This window comes from Kogia breviceps, chromosome 19 (assembly GCF_026419965.1).
Source record: "Kogia breviceps isolate mKogBre1 chromosome 19, mKogBre1 haplotype 1, whole genome shotgun sequence".
NCBI lineage: Eukaryota > Metazoa > Chordata > Mammalia > Artiodactyla > Physeteridae > Kogia > Kogia breviceps.
This window is the reverse complement of record NC_081328.1, coordinates 29,101,311-29,119,454: the sequence shown is the minus strand read 5'-3', so window position 1 is coordinate 29,119,454 and position 18,144 is coordinate 29,101,311.

The following is an 18,144-nucleotide window of genomic DNA, read 5'->3' as shown; positions in this document are numbered from 1 at the left end:
AGTTGTTTCTTTGAAATTCAAATTTGACTGAGCATCTGTATTTTATTTACCAAGTCTGGTGACTCTAATCTGAGGTTTAGGAGAGATTTCTCTACAAGGAATTAACTATTGAGTCAGAAACTGAAGAATGAGTAAGCATTGACAAGATAAAGGGGATGCAGAATGACAAAGCTTTCCTAAGGTGGAAGAGAATGGCATTTGCAATTATCCTAAGGGAAGAGGGGGCATCAGAGCATTTTAAGAACTGACAGTACAGTATAGCTGGAGTTCAAAGAGCAAGAGAGAGAGCAAGAGAGAGTATTTCATAGGGCAAAAAGAGAGAGGCAACTCAAAATAATAAGCAAGAATATTGATCCATACTTGATTGATTGGAATACGCTGAAAAGTTTTAGGCAGAAAAGTAGCATCAGGTTATATTTTAGTCACAGGAACTTTTCCAATGTCACTTCTAATACACACTTTTTGGTTGAGTTGCTCCCGGGTGCACTAATTGATGAGATCAAGTCCCCACAAAAAGTCAAGGAAAAGGCACTATATAGGTGAACATAAAATTCCACTTAAAAAGGGCAAGCATGTTGAAGTGATGCAATGGGGAGTACAAAAGTGCTGAGTTCCAGGGGTGAAAAAACTGCCTGAGGAGAGCATTAGGAACAAATCTGAGATTGCTGTGGATAAATGTTTATGGTTATATTTAATTATTATTTTTTACCAGAATAATTGCCAGGTCAAAGATAATGTATGTTTGAAAGACTATTTAATACATAACAAATTCTAAGGTGGTTATATTTGATGTTAAAATGGTATGAGAATTACATAAAGATGTTTTTCCCTATTTTAGTTTATGGAGGGCATTTTGTTTTACTTCTTAGTGTCCATTAACAACTGACATGACATGTTAGAGAAAGGATGGATTTTCAAATCACAGTATCCTGGATTTGAATTCTGACTCCGCCAGGTTTTACCACCATGACCTCAGGAATCATTTAACCTACCTATACTCAATTTTCTTCATTATAACAGAATTATTCTCTCTCTCTCTACTGCCTAGCTCACTGGATCATGGGAAGCAGTCAGTGAACTATATATGAGTTTCTACCATATAATAAGAACACTATGCTAGTTACTTTTATGTTCACCAATAGATATTCTTCGGTGATTTTAAAAATATATTCATACATAAGTATAGGAAACTGCCCAGATAAAATTGCCAGATGATCTAAACATCTGGGGGTGTGGTGGATAGAAAAAAGGAGTAATGCTGACATGGCTCACTTTATTTGAAAAACAAAAGAAAAAAACGCATAACATACAAAGACACAGCCATTCCATATTCACCACACAAAGTTCTCAAACTTAACTACCAAGGAAAATATTTTGCAGGTATATCACTATGCTATACATCTGCATTGTGCATCCCTGAAAAATATTTGCTTTTGAATCAATGGAGAAAGCTGAAATTTATGGATAAATTGGTACTTTGTAATGGTACTAATAAATTCTATTCACCCTCCAATATATTTTGTGTGTGTGTATGTGTGTGTGTGGTACGTGGGCCTCTCACTGCTGTGGTGGCCTCTCCCGTTGCGGAGCACAGGCTCCGGACACGCAGGCCCAGCGGCCACGGCCCACAGGCCCAGCTGCTCCGCGACATGTGGGATCCTCCCGGACCAGGGCACGAACCCGTGTCCCCTGCATCGGCAGGCAGACTCCCAACAACTGTGCCACCAGGGAAACCCCTCCAATATAATATTTTAAATCAATTTTCAGGTTTAAAGTATGATGTGTTGTTAAACATGCATTTTTATTTTTCTGTCCCTTGTACATAGGCAATAAGAGGGAATCAGTAAATATCTATTAAACCAAAAAATGAGCTGATGGATGGCTGAGGCATTTTGTGAGTCAAAGCATATCAAACAAACAACTTTTAAATACCTAGAGCCAACATAACACGTAATACTTTTAATGTTCCCTAAGTGAACCCTTTGCTCAAACCAACAAGATTCAAAAGATTTAAAAAAGAGTTAATGTAAAATGCCCCGTCCAGTTGTATATCATAAAGTAGATATCACTAAATTGTAGCTACTATAATTACTAATGAAAAAGACATAAACTCTAATTGAAACATGCATTTGCTTCAATTTAGTGTTTATGTAAAATTTTGAAAATCAGTTCCTATTTTGTATTCAGGTATTGGGACTTTCATTTTTAAAAAATAAATAATAAAATTTTTAAAAACACTCATTAGAACTGAAATCCTAGTTATAAGTTTCCTGAAATGCAGGTGGGGTTTGGGGGAGGTATAAGCATTAGGTAATTAACATCCTACTCTCCTTTTTGTTACTGATCCCTCCTTTGGTTCTTTCCCTACTCGGGTATTTACTGCAACAGTAAAGTGAAATTATTTTTGTAGCAGCAGACAGAAAATGTATTCATTGGCCAAGAAATGGAGAAGGGGAACTCATGTTCTGAAAGCACCTTCTCCCTGATTTCAAGTGGGGCAAGCTTTCTGTAGAGAAAAAGGTGAAGGAGGTTATAGGGGATGGGAGTATTCTCTTATCCTGATTTGTGGGAACAGGTGGTGATTTCCTAGAATGAGGTCCATGCCTCCTTTCTGCCCTTTTATGGTCCTTTGGGCTTTAGGTCAAAAGCAGGTGGAACCAACATGGTGCTGTCAGATGGGAATTTTAACATTAAAATGATATGATAATGAGGTGTAGAGTGACCTATATCCCAATTTTGATGTTCAGCCAGTTTATACCAGTTTCTTGTGGTTTAGCCCACTTATTCCTGTTCTGTACACAAGTTAGAAGATACAGTCAGTTTTGGTTTTCTGCAAGTTTGCCCAGAGGGAGGTTTTTATTAGAAAGGCATGGGGGTTTGGGGGTGCTTCCGTGCTTCTTTACCTAAGGCAGGTGTACTTGTGTTTTATAGAGACAGTTTAGGCATGGGTTAGGGACCCTAGTGTTGCTCCCCTGGGTGACACTTTTGAAGACAGTTCTATTTTAGTAGGTATCAGACATACTTTGACTCAGTCCAAATACACTAGTACATTTGTTGCTGGAATATTTGATTTTCATTCTGGTGACACCAGAAGGAAAGAAGTTCTGAGAAAATTAGCAAGTCCCTTAAAGAAATAAATGTTATGGTACCACCAGAAATTAAGAAGAAAATACTTTTCTCTTAGAAGACTTCTAAAAGAGGTATGGCATTTATGATTTTGACCCTCTTCTAAATCAGTAATAGGAATACCAGAGTAATTAGAATAGATGTACCATTACACTGACCATGTCAAGAATGATGTTGATTTCAGAGTATTTTTAAGCCAGGAGCGCAATCATGCATGTATCAGCGTCAGTCCTGAGCTTTGGGAATGACATGAGGAAAACCATACAGAGGTCCAAAGATGGTGAACTAGACTAGGAATGACTATGTCAATTACCATCAAGGAGTACATGTGACCCACTGAGGAGTGTTCCAGGGGAAGTGTGGAATTTGAGGGCTAACAGTTTATTCAATATTACACTTGTTGTTGTTCAGAGGTAGATTCTGATATTATTCTCATCCTCTGGACTTAACATCTGTAGGTATCAAATGAAAAGTAAAAAGACCTATTTTTAAATATATTTTATTCTTCTGAACCAGATTTCACATTTTTTTATAATGTGAAGGGGGAATACAAGGATTATTACTTATGTGTCAATACAAACTTTCTAAATGTATACATTGATTGTTATCCTAAAGACCATATCTATTGCTCCTGCTTTTCCCTTTAGATAACATAATACACTTAATATGCCATACATATAGTAAGTACTTAATAAATGTTAGTTCATTTCCCCTGGAAATATTTTATGTTCTTAACATTAACTTTGGTGAAAACATTTTAATTGAGTTTACTTTTACACATATGATTGTGTTAAATCGTATTTAACACAATAGTCTTGTTCTATTTAATTAAGCTCAGTCCTACCATTTCTCTTCATTTTAAAATAAGCACTTCTTAAAATTCCTTTTGTTTATGGATCCTTCTGAGAATCTGATAAAACATATGGACCTGTTCCCCAAGGTGTGCCTACTTATCCAGATTTAACTCTAGTGCCATACTTATAATGAAGACTTAACCAACTGCTACAGGCCAAATTCACTCTCCTGACTTAATAAATACATGTAGTATTGTATTAGACAATAATAGAATCAGACTTACAGTAGTTCACAAGACTATGAGTTCTCAGAGTCAGGCATCTCATTTTATTTATCTTTAAATTTCAAGTTCCTAGCACAGAGTTTAGTACAGAGTAGTAACATAAAAATTGTTTGCTAAAACAAATAATGACTCCTGTTGGCTTTGCTTGAGTTATTATAAAATAGTAGATTCTGAAAATAAATTAGGTGAATGAAGATAACAGATGAGCACTCATGGTATGCAGATTCATATTAATTTTTTAAAGTTATTTTAAACAATGAACAAAAAATCATGAATACATCACACAAGCACATACACATAAGTGTCTGTCATCTATTTATTATCTATACATCTACCTCTATAGTGATTTTTCCAAAAGTAAAAGGAAAACACAAACATAGAAGATTAATATTACTTTAATCACATTCTTCTCTTTGGAGACATTTAGTCTCATGAGAAAAGCATGACTACTGGTGTCAGCAGGCACACACTTTTGGGCTCAGTCTCTTCTGTGTGATCTTAAATATATCTTTTAAATGATAGAGTTTTAGTCTATCTATTTATAAGATGTGGATGATGATGTTTAAGAAGATAATAGTAATAAAACCATCTTCCAAATATATATATGTGAATTATTTTGGTGATCAAAAGAGGCCATGCAAAATAATTTCAAACTTAAATCATTATATAAACAATAGCTATTGTTAAATTACAGTGGTTATGAAACAATATACTGCTTAAGCTAAAAAATAGAAAAATAAAGAAAAATCCAAATCCTCAATGTCCTATATGTGGATAGATACAGATAACATTTTGAAAGATTATTGCGTAGGCAAGTTTTGGTGAGAGGGTGTTAGTTCATATACAGTTCAATTCAGGATATTCCATGAATCCTAAAACAGAGCAAAGATGAAGTAATTACTATTTTCCTTATTTTTAAAATTAGCTATCTAGGAAGACCCACAGTGAGTATGATAAGCTAAAAACTGAGCAACAGGTAAGAGAATTTTAGAAATATCGAAGGATGTTTTTCTATGTATTCAGTATATGTTAACATAGTTTGGATTAATTACTACAGCATAGGAATTAGTGATATGAGGTCACAGCATACGTACAACAACCCAATGAGGTACGTAGTATTATTCCCATTTTGTAGATGGGAAAAAAGGAGGTTCAGCTAATTTGAGTGCTTATTGACTGCAACACAACTGTGGTGTAAAAGCACTGAGATTAAAGCTTAAATCTGCCTAACACTGACAACTGTTCTCATTCTGCTCTGTCCATTCCATCTCAAAAATCTCATCCTACTAGAGTATAAACCATTGTTCTTTAACCCACTTATTCTCTTTTTATATAGGGAAATTAACTTGCCCTTATTAACAGACACTAGTGAGAGAAGAGTGGATTGGGGAAGAAAAAGTAACATTTTCCAGAGTGGCCTGCCTACTGGAAACTCAAAAGTGTCTTAGGTGTCAAAACCCAGCTTCCTCCCTGCAGCAGTGATAGGAATGGTCTGCTGCTGCTTAACAAGAAAGTGGAAAGTCCATCCTGATACCCTGGAGATATGAAAACTGAGGGAAATGTTTCAGCAACCTGCAGGAGATGTGTTATATTTGTCTTCTTGCCTGAGGAACTCACCAATTACGTGAAAATGTCAATTGGTCTCCTTACCTGATTTTGACTAATACCTTTCAAGAAAATAAAAATGTCCAGTGTCTGTATGCAAAAATCATACAAGATGAATATACAGAAAAAAATTTGTTTTCTTGAGGAGGCAGAGGCAAATTAAAATATTTCAAGAGTAGACATTTTTTTAAAAAAATGACAGAGAACAAAAAAAGATAATCTATTCGTATAGAAGTAACACAGAAATTTAACATTGAAAATGTTTTCTCAGTTAATAAGTTGCTAATTTAGAAAATCAGGATTAAAGCATATATTGTATAATGATATAAGCCATATACCTAAACACAGATGCACACACACATTGTATTATGAATATAGAGGCACAATACATACATGGACATATGTATCCAGAAGGAAAACCATTGACTGGTATCCATGGTTGTTTGGGTGCAACATTTCCTTCCCTACCAGCAAAAGTGTGCTTTCTCTATTTTCTACAGTGAAAATGGAATAGTTACTTGTAACATAAATATGTATCTCTTCCCAAAGATTTTCTATGGAAAATCTGTAAGGATTATGAGGTTTATGGAAATGTATTTATTGTATGAAAATACATTTAGTGATGTGTAGTAATGCCCTTTGTAGCAAGAGTTATATACAGTATTGGTTATATTGACACCTAGGTTAACCAGGGAGTATGCTTTTGTTCTGGAATGTTCTGTTTCATGTTTTGTTCTGGGATTACTTGCCAAGAATTATAATATTTTTTTTTCTCTATTGTGTATTTTACTTACTATAAATGGGTGGTAGGCATTTTTCTTCTGCTTCCTCCACCTTGGAACATCCAGCAGTTGAATCCTTCTCCATGTTTGAAGACTCCTTCTACTTATAAGCTTTTGTGAGAGGAAAAGCCTGTATTAATTTCAGCCCCTTGCCACTAGGATATAAGCATGTAACCCATGTTTGGACAGTCAAAAGTGTCTATCCTAGTAAGGATTTTAGTGGTGGATGAAGCAGCAACATATTGAGCTTGGAGGGGCAGCAGTGGTAGAACATGACAACAGAGTCAATTGTCCAATGGAAGTGGTTGATGCAAGAATTATTCTCTACCACTTGATAGGGGTGGTAACTCTGCCATCACTCTACTGCTTTTGTGACATGATTTTGGCTGTGGTTCTGACAGGCCTTCATTGCTCTGTCCATTTTCAAAGCTTAGTTCTGAAGCTTTCCTCTCAATTTGGTAATGTACCCACTATACTTTTAATAGATTAATTTTATTATTAAATCAGCCAAAGTTGATGTATGTTGTTTGTACTTAAAAGTCTTGACTAATACAAAGTGTGAAGAAATAATTCTAGGGGAAAAAAAGTAAAAGAACTTCCTGGAATGTATCCTTTATCATTTTGAAATTTGAGATAGAAATGTAAAGGTCTCAGAGCACAGGTGGTATTTTATGTCTTTTTCCAATTAAACGTTGTGTTTTGGAAAAGATAGGAGGAAATCGAATGTAGATACCCTGAGCACACAGATGGTGTTGAAAAACTGAATTTGGTTTACAGTCCCATAGTTTATGATATTTTATCAGCAGGTTTTGGCAAAGGGTTGCTACATTCCTCACCAGAGCTTGTAGGAATGTTTGCATGTCATTGCTCAAAAATGTGAGGGACTTAAAGTTGATACTGAAGAAGGAAATACCCTAGTCACATGACATTATTTATCATTAAGAACAGTAGATGTTCATTCATAAAACATGCATTTAGTATTTTCTCTGTGTCAGGCACTATGTTGTTGGAAACAGAAAAAACATGATCAATCTCTGCTCTCCGGTACTGTCTCCTTGATACTCTTTGTTACTTATCATAATATTTCAGTCATTTATTTATATCCCATCCGTTTGTGAATTTCTTTGGGATGTGGGACTTCTGTTTCTTTATGTTCCTAGCAAATAACACAATCTCTGATACATAATTGGCTTTCAAGAAATGTATACTGACAATAAATGGTGTTAAAAAAAACAAAACTTAACTGAGTAAATTTTAAATATCTTATTGGCTGTATTAACAATACATGAATTGGGCAGTATCTCATCTAGCAAATAGAAAGGATCTCCAAAGAGCTGTACAAAATTAAAGACTTTCATAGGCAGAACTGGGTGTGATGAAAACTACTAGCAAAGAGTGGGTTGTTTGTGGCAAGGTCACCTTCCTTTGGGTGACAACAGGGGTCTATCAGGCAGATTACCTCATTAGTTCTGACCAGGTAATTCCACACTGACTGGTTAAGATTCCATTCCTGGAAGAGGTTGAAACAGTAGTTATGTTAGGTATTGTCTTGATTTGGTGACAATCTCAATATTTATCATCTAGTGTAACTCAAGAAAAGATCTGAAAGAATTTATTATAAAATATTTTTGCATGGTTCTTAGCAAATAACCATCTAGGAGGAGGCTGGGGTAGGTCTGGCTTAAAAGCAGATAATAGAATGAGGTAAATAAACAAATGAAATGTGGAGATTACACTGACAGCACACTTCATGAGGGAGCAGTGTAACAGGACTCCTCATAATGCCAGTTATGTCTGTGAGGCAGGGAGGCAGTCACCCCACTGCACTGCACAGGTCAGGTTCTGCATCAAAGACCCTTCTCAGCTGCTCTGAATTTGAAGGTCACTGGAAGAGCAGAGAACTTTCAGAAAAGCCTGATCTTCAAGGTGAAACATATGAAAACCATATTATACACTTTATAATATACAACCTGGGAAATGTAGTCTAGAAACAGCATAAGCGTAGTGTAATTAACTCAATATCTGATGGATTGGAGTTCTAGTGTTCAACCCTCTTTCCAGACGAGGCATGAGGCAGATATTAGGAGCTGAGGCAGCAAATTAGTGGCTCATAAAGCAGAAGAGAGAAGAGCAGGGATGAAAGGCAAGTGACTAGATAACCTGACTCATGGATTATTGCCAGGGGATTGTTTTTACCCCCTTTTTGTGCTTTAAAGACTGAAGTGTACCACATTTATAGGGTAAGGACAAATACATACATAGAAGTAGGAGAGATAAGCTAAAGTGCTCATAAACATATCTAAAAATGCATTTGTTTTTCCAGTAAACTTTTAATAAAATACCTGGTAATTTCCAGAAATGATTGGAATAAAAAGAAGACATTGAATGTGGCAGGAGGGGGGAGAGGGGGTGGGAGCTAGGTCCAGTTTCTTGCACTGGAATTTTAAGTAGAAACTAATAATGTAAGAGAGGTCATAGAATAAAATCTTATTTGAATGAATGTTTGTACAAAATTAATTCTTAGGATCATTTCCAATTCAAAAACTCTATGCCTTTTATACAACTTACAAAAGTGACAGATTTTTTTTTTTTAGTTAACATAAATAAATCACAACTGTACTCAGAAACCTTTTGAAATGTTGCATTATAGAAATGTTTAAGTAAAACAGTTTTGTATATTCATGTTTATTTACATATGGAGTAAAACAAGAGTATTTTTTTTTAACTTTTAAAAATCATTTCTTCTATTTGGAAGTAACCTAGTACAGAATGTGAGACTACCTGAATTAAATTCTGAGTTCCAATATTTTCTAGCTCTGTGATCTTTAACAAGTTAGTTAACTTGTCTTTGCCTCAGTTTCCTTGTCTGACAAATCAAGATAATAATTATACCCAGAATTGAATGAGATAATAAAAATTAAGAAAAATATCTGTCATGTGGTAATTACATAAAATTTTGCTGAAATTTTTGTTTTAAATAAAATATTTACATGTCTGAGAAGTATATTTGATATAGTCAATGTATGTATGTTATGATGCACATTCATATATTCTCTCCATATATAACTCACGATAATGTTCAGCAGGGTTTTTTGTGTTTTTTTTTTTTATTTTTCATGTTTTTTCTAATAGTAATAATGTATTTTAGCTTAAGACTGACTCACCACTCTGACTTTTTATCGTCCAGATGTATTCCATTGATTACTGGTCACATTTAAGGATGCTACTTGTGGGTGGAATAGAGTTAATTGAATGGTCCAGAAAATAGTAAATCCACTGATTTATTTATAATTTTTTAGTCAGGACTATTATAACAGTTCCAAATATACACACGTCCCCAAAGTATTTTCTTCTACATTTAAAAACAACATCCTAATATCCCCAAAATTCTGTCCATGACCCTTCCCAATCACTACCTCTCCAAATGTAACAATTATTTTGATTTATATCACAATAGGTTAATTCTGGCTGTTTCTGACCTTTATAGATTTAAAGATGAAACGATTCTATATGAACTCTTTTGTGACTAGCTACTTTCACTCAATATTATTTGTTATATTCATCTATATCATCAGATCCTTATGTAGTTCATTCATTCAGATATATGTAGATATTACATTGTATGATGTTGCTACATTTATTTATTCATTCTAATATTGAAGGAAATTTAGATTGTTCTCAGTTTGAGATATTTTTAATAATCCTGCTGTAATTATTATTATTATTATTTTGTGGTACACGGGGCTCTCACTGTTGTGACCTCTCCGTTGCGGAGCACAGCTCCGGACGCGCAGGCTCAGCGGCCATGGCTCACGGGCCCAGCCGCTCCGCGGCATGGGGGATCCTCCCAGACCAGGGCATGAACCTGCGTCCCCTGCATCGGCAGGCGGACTCTCAACAACTGTGCCACCAGGGAAGCCCCTGCTGTAATTATTTTTATACATGACTATTAATATATTTTCTGTTGACAATATTCCTAGTAATAAAAATTCTAAGTCATAGCATACGTGTAACACAGAAGAAATTTACACATATTCAGGTATGGGGAAGACATTCTGGCCTATGCATAATTTAACTTAAACTTTATGCTAACGAAAACAGCTTGTTTGCAGCCTATCAAACATACATTGTACATCTGCTTTAATCAGTAATGAAAAGAATGAATTTTAAATATCAAAATGGAGTAACTGCGGTTCAGGCATCCAAAATGGAGCTGGGTGGCCATTGTGGATGTGATTTCAAACAAGTTCCTATGTCACTGAGAATTTTAATTTTCTGAACTGAATCAGACTCAAGGACAGCACAAGCCATTCTCAAAAATAATATTTGCTAGAATCTGCCAGCTGCAACTTTATGGTCTCAAGTTCTCCCCTTATAACTAAGCAATAATTTTGGACCCCAAACAATTCTTGCTTTACAAGAAACCTTACTTCTTGCCAGCTTCAATTATAATTCTTAACAAACAACTTCTGTAGTTTTGTGGCTTTTGCCTTTATAAGCCTCCCTCATTTTGTAGTCTAACAGAACATAATTCAACTGCTTGAATTTGTGACTCCCAGGCTATAGTTCTCAGTTTGGCTGAAATAAAATTCTTTTCTATTCTTTTATTTTTTTTCAAATTTAATTTTATTTATTTTTTTAATACAGAAGGTCCTTATTAGTCATCAATTTTATACACATCAGTGTATATATGTCAATCCGAATCGCACACCACCACCCCCATCCCCCTGCCACTTTCCTTCCTTGGTGTCCATATGTTTGTTCTCCACAACTGTGTCTCAATTTCTGCCCTGCAAACTGGTTTATCTGTACATTTTTCTAGGTTCCACATACATGCGTTAATATTCGATATTTGTTTTCCTCTTTCTGACTTACTTCACTCTGTAGGACAGTCGCTAGGTCCATCCACATCTCTGCAAATGACCAAATTTCGTTCATTTTTATGGCTGAGTAATATTACATTGTACATATGTACCACATCTTCTTTATCCATTCATCTGTCGATGGGCATTTAGGTTGCTTCCATGACTATTGTAAATAGTGCTGTAATGAACATTGTGGTGCATGTGTCTTTTTGAATTGTGGTTTTCTCTGGGTATATGCCCAGTAGTGGGATTGCTGGATCATATGGTAATTATATTTTTAGATTTTAAGGAACCTCCATACTGTTCTCCATAGTGGCTGTATCAATTTACATTCCCACCAACAGTGCAAAGGGTTCCCATTTCTCCACACCGTCTCCAGCATTAATTGTTTGTAGATTTTTTGACGATGGCCATTCTGACCAGTGTGAGATGATATCTCATTGTAGTTTTGATTTTCATTTCTCTAATGATTAATGATGTTGTGCATTCTTTCATGTGTTTGTTGGCAATATATATCTTCTTTGGAGAAATGTCTATTTAGGTCTTCTGCCCATTTTGGGATTGGGTTGTTTGTTTTATTGATATTGAGCTGAATGAGTTGCTTGTATGTTTTGGAGATTAATCCTTTGTCAGTTGCTTCATTGGCAAATATTTTCTCCCATACTGAGGATTGTCTTTTCGTCTTGTTTATGGTTTCCTTTGCTGGGCAAAATCTTTTAAATTTCATTAGGTCCCTTTTGTTTCTTTTTATTTCCATTTCTCTAGGAGACGGGTCAAAAAGGATTTTGCAGTGATTTATGTCATAGAGTGGCCACAGAACACATAGAGTGTTCTGCCTAAATTTTCCTCTTAGAGTTTGATGGTGTCTGACCTTACATTTAGGTCTTTAATACATTTGAATTTATATTTGTGTATGGTGTTAGGGAGTGTTGTAATTTCATTCTTTTGCATGTAGCTGTCCAGTTTTCCCAGCACCATTTATTGAAGAGGCTGTCTTTTCTGCACTGTATATTCTTGCCTCCTTTATCAAGATAAGGTGACAATATGTGTGTGGGTTTACCTCTGGGCTTTCTATCCTCTTCCATTGATCTATATTTCTGTTTTTGTGGCAGGACCATACTGTCATGATTACTGTAACTTTGTAGTAAGGTCTGAAGTCAGGGAGCCTAATTCCTCCAGCTAAGTTTTTCTTTCTCAAGATTGCTTTGGGACTTCCCTGGTGATGCAGTGGTTGAGAATCCACCTGCCGATGCGGGGGACATGAGTTCATGCCCCGGTCCGGGAAGATCTCACGTGCCACGGAGCGTCTGGGCCCGTGAGCCATGGCTGCTGAGCCTGCAAGTCTGGAGCCTGTGCTCTGCAACGGGAGAGGCCACAACAGTGAGAGGCCCACGTACCATACACACACACAAAATGATTGCTTTGGCTATTCGGGGTCTTTTGTGTTTCCATACAAATTGTGAAATTTTTTGTTCTAGTTCTGTGACAAATGCCAGTGGTAGTTTGATAGGGATTGCACTGAATCTGTAGATTGCTTTGGTAGTAGAGTCTTTTGTACAATATTGATTCTTCCAATCTAAGAACATGGTATATCTCTCCATCTATATGTATCACCTTTAATTTCTTTCATCAGTGTCTTATAATTTTCTGTATACAGGTCTTTTGTCTCCTTAAGTAGGTTTATTCCTACATATTTTATTCTTTTGGTTGTAATGGTAAATGGGAGTGTTTTCTTAATTTCAGTTTCAGATTTTCCTTCATTAGTGTATAGGAATGCAAGAGATTTCTGAGCATTAATTTTGTATCCTGCTACTTTACCAAATTCATTGATTAGCTCTAGTAGTTTTCTGGTAGTATCTTTAGGATTCTCCGTGTAGAGTATCATGTCATTTGCAAGCAGTGACATCTTTACGTCTTCTTTTCTGATTTGGATTCCTATTATTTATTTTATTTCTTGGATTGCTGTTGCTAAAACTTCCAAAACTATCTTGAATAATATTGGTGAGAGTGGCCAGCCTTGTCCTGTTCCTGATCTTAGTGGAAATTGTTTCAGTTTTTCACATTGAGGAGGATGCTGGCTGTGGGTTTGTCATATATTGTCTTTATTATATTGAGGAAAGTTCCCTTTACACCTACTTTCTGAAGGGTTTTTATCATAAATGGATGTTGAATTTTCTCAAAAGCTTTCTCTGCATCTATTGAGATGATTATATGTTTTTTCTCCTTCCGTTTTTTAATATGATGTATCATGTTGATTGATTTGCATATATTGAAGAATTCTTGCATTCCTGGGATAAACCTCACTTGATCATAATGTATGATCCTTTTAATGTGCTGTTGGATTCTGTCTGCTAGTATTTTGTTGAGGATTTTTGCATCTATGTTCATCATTGATATTGGCCTGTAGTTTTCTTTGTGACATTTTTTTTTCTGGTTTTGGTATCAGAGTGATGGTGACCTTGTAGAATGAGTTTGGGAGTGTTCTTCCCTCTGCTATATTTTGGAAGAGGTTCAGAAGGATAGGTGTTATCTCTCCTCTAAATGTTTGATAGAATCCACCTGTGAAGCCATCTGGTCCTGGGCTTTTGTTTGTTGGAAGATTTTTAATCACAGTTTCAATTTCAGTGCTTACAATTGGTCTGTCCATATTTTCTATTTCTTCCTGTTCAGTCTTGGAAGGTTGTGCATTTCTAAGAATTTCTCCATTTCTTCCAGGTTTTCCTTTCTATTGGCATGTAGTTGCTTGTAGTAATCTCTCATGATCCTTTGTATTTCTGCAGTGTCAGGTGTTACTTATTTTTCATTTCTAATTCCATTGATTTGAGTCTTCTCCCTTTTTTTCTTGATGATTCTGGCTAATGTTTTATCAATTTTGTTTATCTTCTCAAGGAACCAGCTTTTAGTTTTATTAATCTTTGCTACTGTTTCCTTCATTTCTTTTTCATTTTTTTCTGATCTGATCTTTATGATTTCTTTCTTTCTGCTAACTTTGGGGTTTTTTTGTTCTTGTCTAATTGCTTTAGGTGCAGGATTAGGTTGTTTATTTGAGATGTTTCTTGTTTCTTAAGGTATGCTTGTATAGCTATAAACTTCCCTCTTAGAACTGCTTTTGCTTCAGCCCATAGGTTTTTTGTCATTGTGTTTTCATTGTCATTTGCTTCTAGGTATTTTTTGATTTCCTCTTTGATTTCTTCAGTGATCTCTTGGTTATTTAGTAACATATTGTTTAGCCTCTATGTCTTTCTATTTCTTACAGATCTTTTTGTGTAATTGATATCTAGTCTCATAGCATACTGGTTGGAAAAGATATTTGATATAATTTCAATTTTTAAAAATTTACCCAGCCTTGATTTGTGACCCAATGTATAATTGATCCTGAAGAATGTTCCATGAGCACTTGAGAAGAAAGTGTATTTTGTTGTTTTTGGATGGAATGTCCTCTAAATATCAATTAAACCCATCTTTTTTAATGTATCATTTAAAGCTTGTGTTTCCTTATTTATTTTCATTTTGGATGGTCTGTCCATTGGTGAAAGAGGAGTGTTAAAGTCCCCTGCTATGACTGTGTTACTGTCGATTTCCCCTTTTATGGCTGTTGGTATTTGCCTTATGTATTGAGGTGCTCCTACATTGGTTGCATAAATATTTTTAGTTTTTATGTCTTCTTCTTGGATTTATCCCTTGATCATTATATAGTGTCCTTCTTTGTCTCTTGTAAGAGTCTTTGTTTTAAAGTCTATTTGGTCTGATATGAGAATTGCTTCTCAGGCTTTCTTCTGATTTCCATTTGCATGGAATATCTTTTTCCATCCCCTCACTTTCAGTCTGTATGTGTCCCTAGGTCTTAAGTGGGACTCTTGTAGACAACATATAGATGGGTCTTGTTTTTGTATCCATTCAGCCTGTCTATGTCTTTGGTTGGAATATTTAATCCATTTACATTTAAGGTAATTATTAATATGTATGTTCCTATTACCATTTTCTTAATTTGGGGGTATTTATTATTTTAGGTCTTTTCCTTCTCTTTTGTTTCCTGCCTAGAGAAGTTCCTTTAGCATTTGTTGGAAAGCTGGTTTGGTGGTGTTGAATTCCCTTAGCTTTTGCTTGCCTGTAAAGCTTTTAGTTTCTCCACCAAATCTGAATGAGATCCTTGCTGGTTAAAGTAATCTTGTTTGTAGGTTTTTCTCCTTCATCACTTTAAATATGTCCCACCACTCCGTTCTGGCTTGCAGAGTTTCTGCTGAAAGATCAGAGGTTAACCTTATGGGGATTCCCTTGTGTGTTATTTGTTGTTTTTCGCTTGCTGCTTTTAATATGTTTTCTTTGTATTTAATTTTTGACAGTTTGATTAATATGTGTCTTGCTGTGTTTCTCCTTAGATTTATCCTTAATGGGACTCTCTGTGCTTCCTGGACTTGATGAACTATTTCCTTTCCTATATTAGGGAAGTTTTCAACTATAATCTCTTCAAATATTTTCTCTGTCCCTTTCTTTTTTCTCTTCCTCTGGGATCCCTATAATTCGAATGTTCATGTTATCCCAGAGGTCTCTGAGACTGTCCTCAATTATTTTCATTCTTTTCTCTTTATTCTGCTCTGCAGTAGTTATTTCCACTATGTTATCTTCCTGATCTCATATCCATTCTTCTGCATCAGTTATTCTGTTATTGATCCCTTCTGGAGAATTTTTAAATTCATTTTTTGTGTTGTTCATCTCTGCTTGATTGCTCTTTAGTTCTTCTAGGTACTTGTTAAATCTTTCTTATATTTTCTCCATTCTATTTCCAAGATTTTAGATCATGTTTACTATCATTATTCTGAAATCTTTTTCAGGTAGACTGCTTATTTCCTCTTCATTTCTTAGGTCTGCTTGTTTTTGCCTTACTGCTTCATCTGCTGTGTGATTCTCTGTGTTCTGATTTTGTTTAAGTTACTATGTTTGGGGTCTCCTTTTCAAAGGCTGCAGGTTCGTAGTTTCCATTGTTTTTGGTGTCTGCCCCAGTGGGTTGTGTAGGCTTCCTGGTTGAGGAGACTATTGCCTGTGTTCTGGTGGATGAGGCTGGATCTTGTCTCTCTGGTGGGCAGGTCCACGTCTGGTGGTGTGTTTTGTGGTGTCTGTGACCTTATTCTGATTTTAGGCAGCCTCTTTGCTAATGGATGGGGTTGTGTTCCTGTCTTTCTAGTTGTTTGGCATAGGATGTCCTGCACTGTATCTTGCTGGTCATTGAGTGGAGCTGGGTCTTGGCATTGAGATTGAGATCTCTGGGAGATTTTCACCATTTGGGAGGTCTCTTGTGGACCAGTGTCCTGAACTTGGCTCTCCCACCTCAGTGGCACAGCCCTGATTCCTGGCTTGAGCATGAAGAGCCTGTCCTCCACACAACTCAGAGTAAAAGGGAGAAAAAAAAAGAAAGATAGAAAGAAAGAAGAAAATAAAATTAAATTAAGTAAAATAAAATAAAGTTATTAAAATAAAAAATTATTCTTAAGAAAAAATTATTTGTTTAAGTAAAGAAAAAATGGACAGATAGAACCCTTGGACAAATGGTAAAAGCAAAACTATAAAGACAAAATCATACATAGAAACATACACATACACACTCACAAAAAGAGAAAAAGTGATTAAAAAAAATATATATATATATATATATATATATCATTGCTCCCATAGTCCACCTCCTCAATTTGCGATGATTTGTTGTCTGTTCAAGTATTCCACAGATGCAGAGTACATCAAGTTGATTGTGGTGATTTAATCTGCTGCTCCTGAGGCTGTTGTGTGAGATTTCCCTTTCTCTTCTTTGTTCACACAGCTACCGTGGTTCAGCTTTGGATTTGGAATTGTCTCTGTGTGTAGGTTGCCTGAGGGGGTCTGTTCTTTGCTCAGACAGGACAGGGTTAATGAAGCTGCTCCAGGGGCTCTGTTTCACTTAGGCTGGGAGTAGGGAGGGGTACAGATGAGGGGCAAGCCAGTGGCGGCAGAGGCCAGGGAGACTTTGCCCCAGCCTGAAGCATGCTATGCATTCTCCCGGGGAAGTTGTCCCTGGATCATGGGACACTGGCAGTGGCAAGCTGCACAGGCTCCCAGGAGGGTAGGTATGGAGAGTGACCTGTGCTCACACACAGGCTTCTTGGTGGCTGCAACAGTCTTAGTGTCTCATGCTCATCTCTGTGGTCCACGCTGATAGCTGTGGCTTGTTCCCATCTCTGGAGCTCCTTTGGCACTTTTTTTTTTTTTTTTTTTGCGATATGCGGGCCTCTCACTGTTGTGGCCTCTCCCATTGCGGAGCACAGGCTCAGTGGCCATGGCTCACGGGCCCAGCCACTCCGTGGCATGTGGGATCTTCCCCGGCCGGGGCACGAACCCGTGTCCCCTGCATCGGCAGGTGGACTCTCAACTACTGCGCCACCAGGGAAGCCCAAGCGGCACTCTTAATCCCCTCTCCTGGCGCACAAGAAAACAAAGAGGGAAGAAAAAGTCTCTTGTCTCTTAGGCAGCTCCAGACTTTTTCCCAGACTCCCTCCTGGCTAGCTGTGGTGCACTAGCCCCCTTCAGGCTATGTTCACATAGCCAACCCCAGTCCTCTCCCTGGTATCCGACCAAAACCCGAGCCTCAGCTCCCAGCCCCCACCTATCCCAGTGGGTGAGCAGACAAGCCTCTCAGGCTGGTGTGTGCTGGTCGGCACCG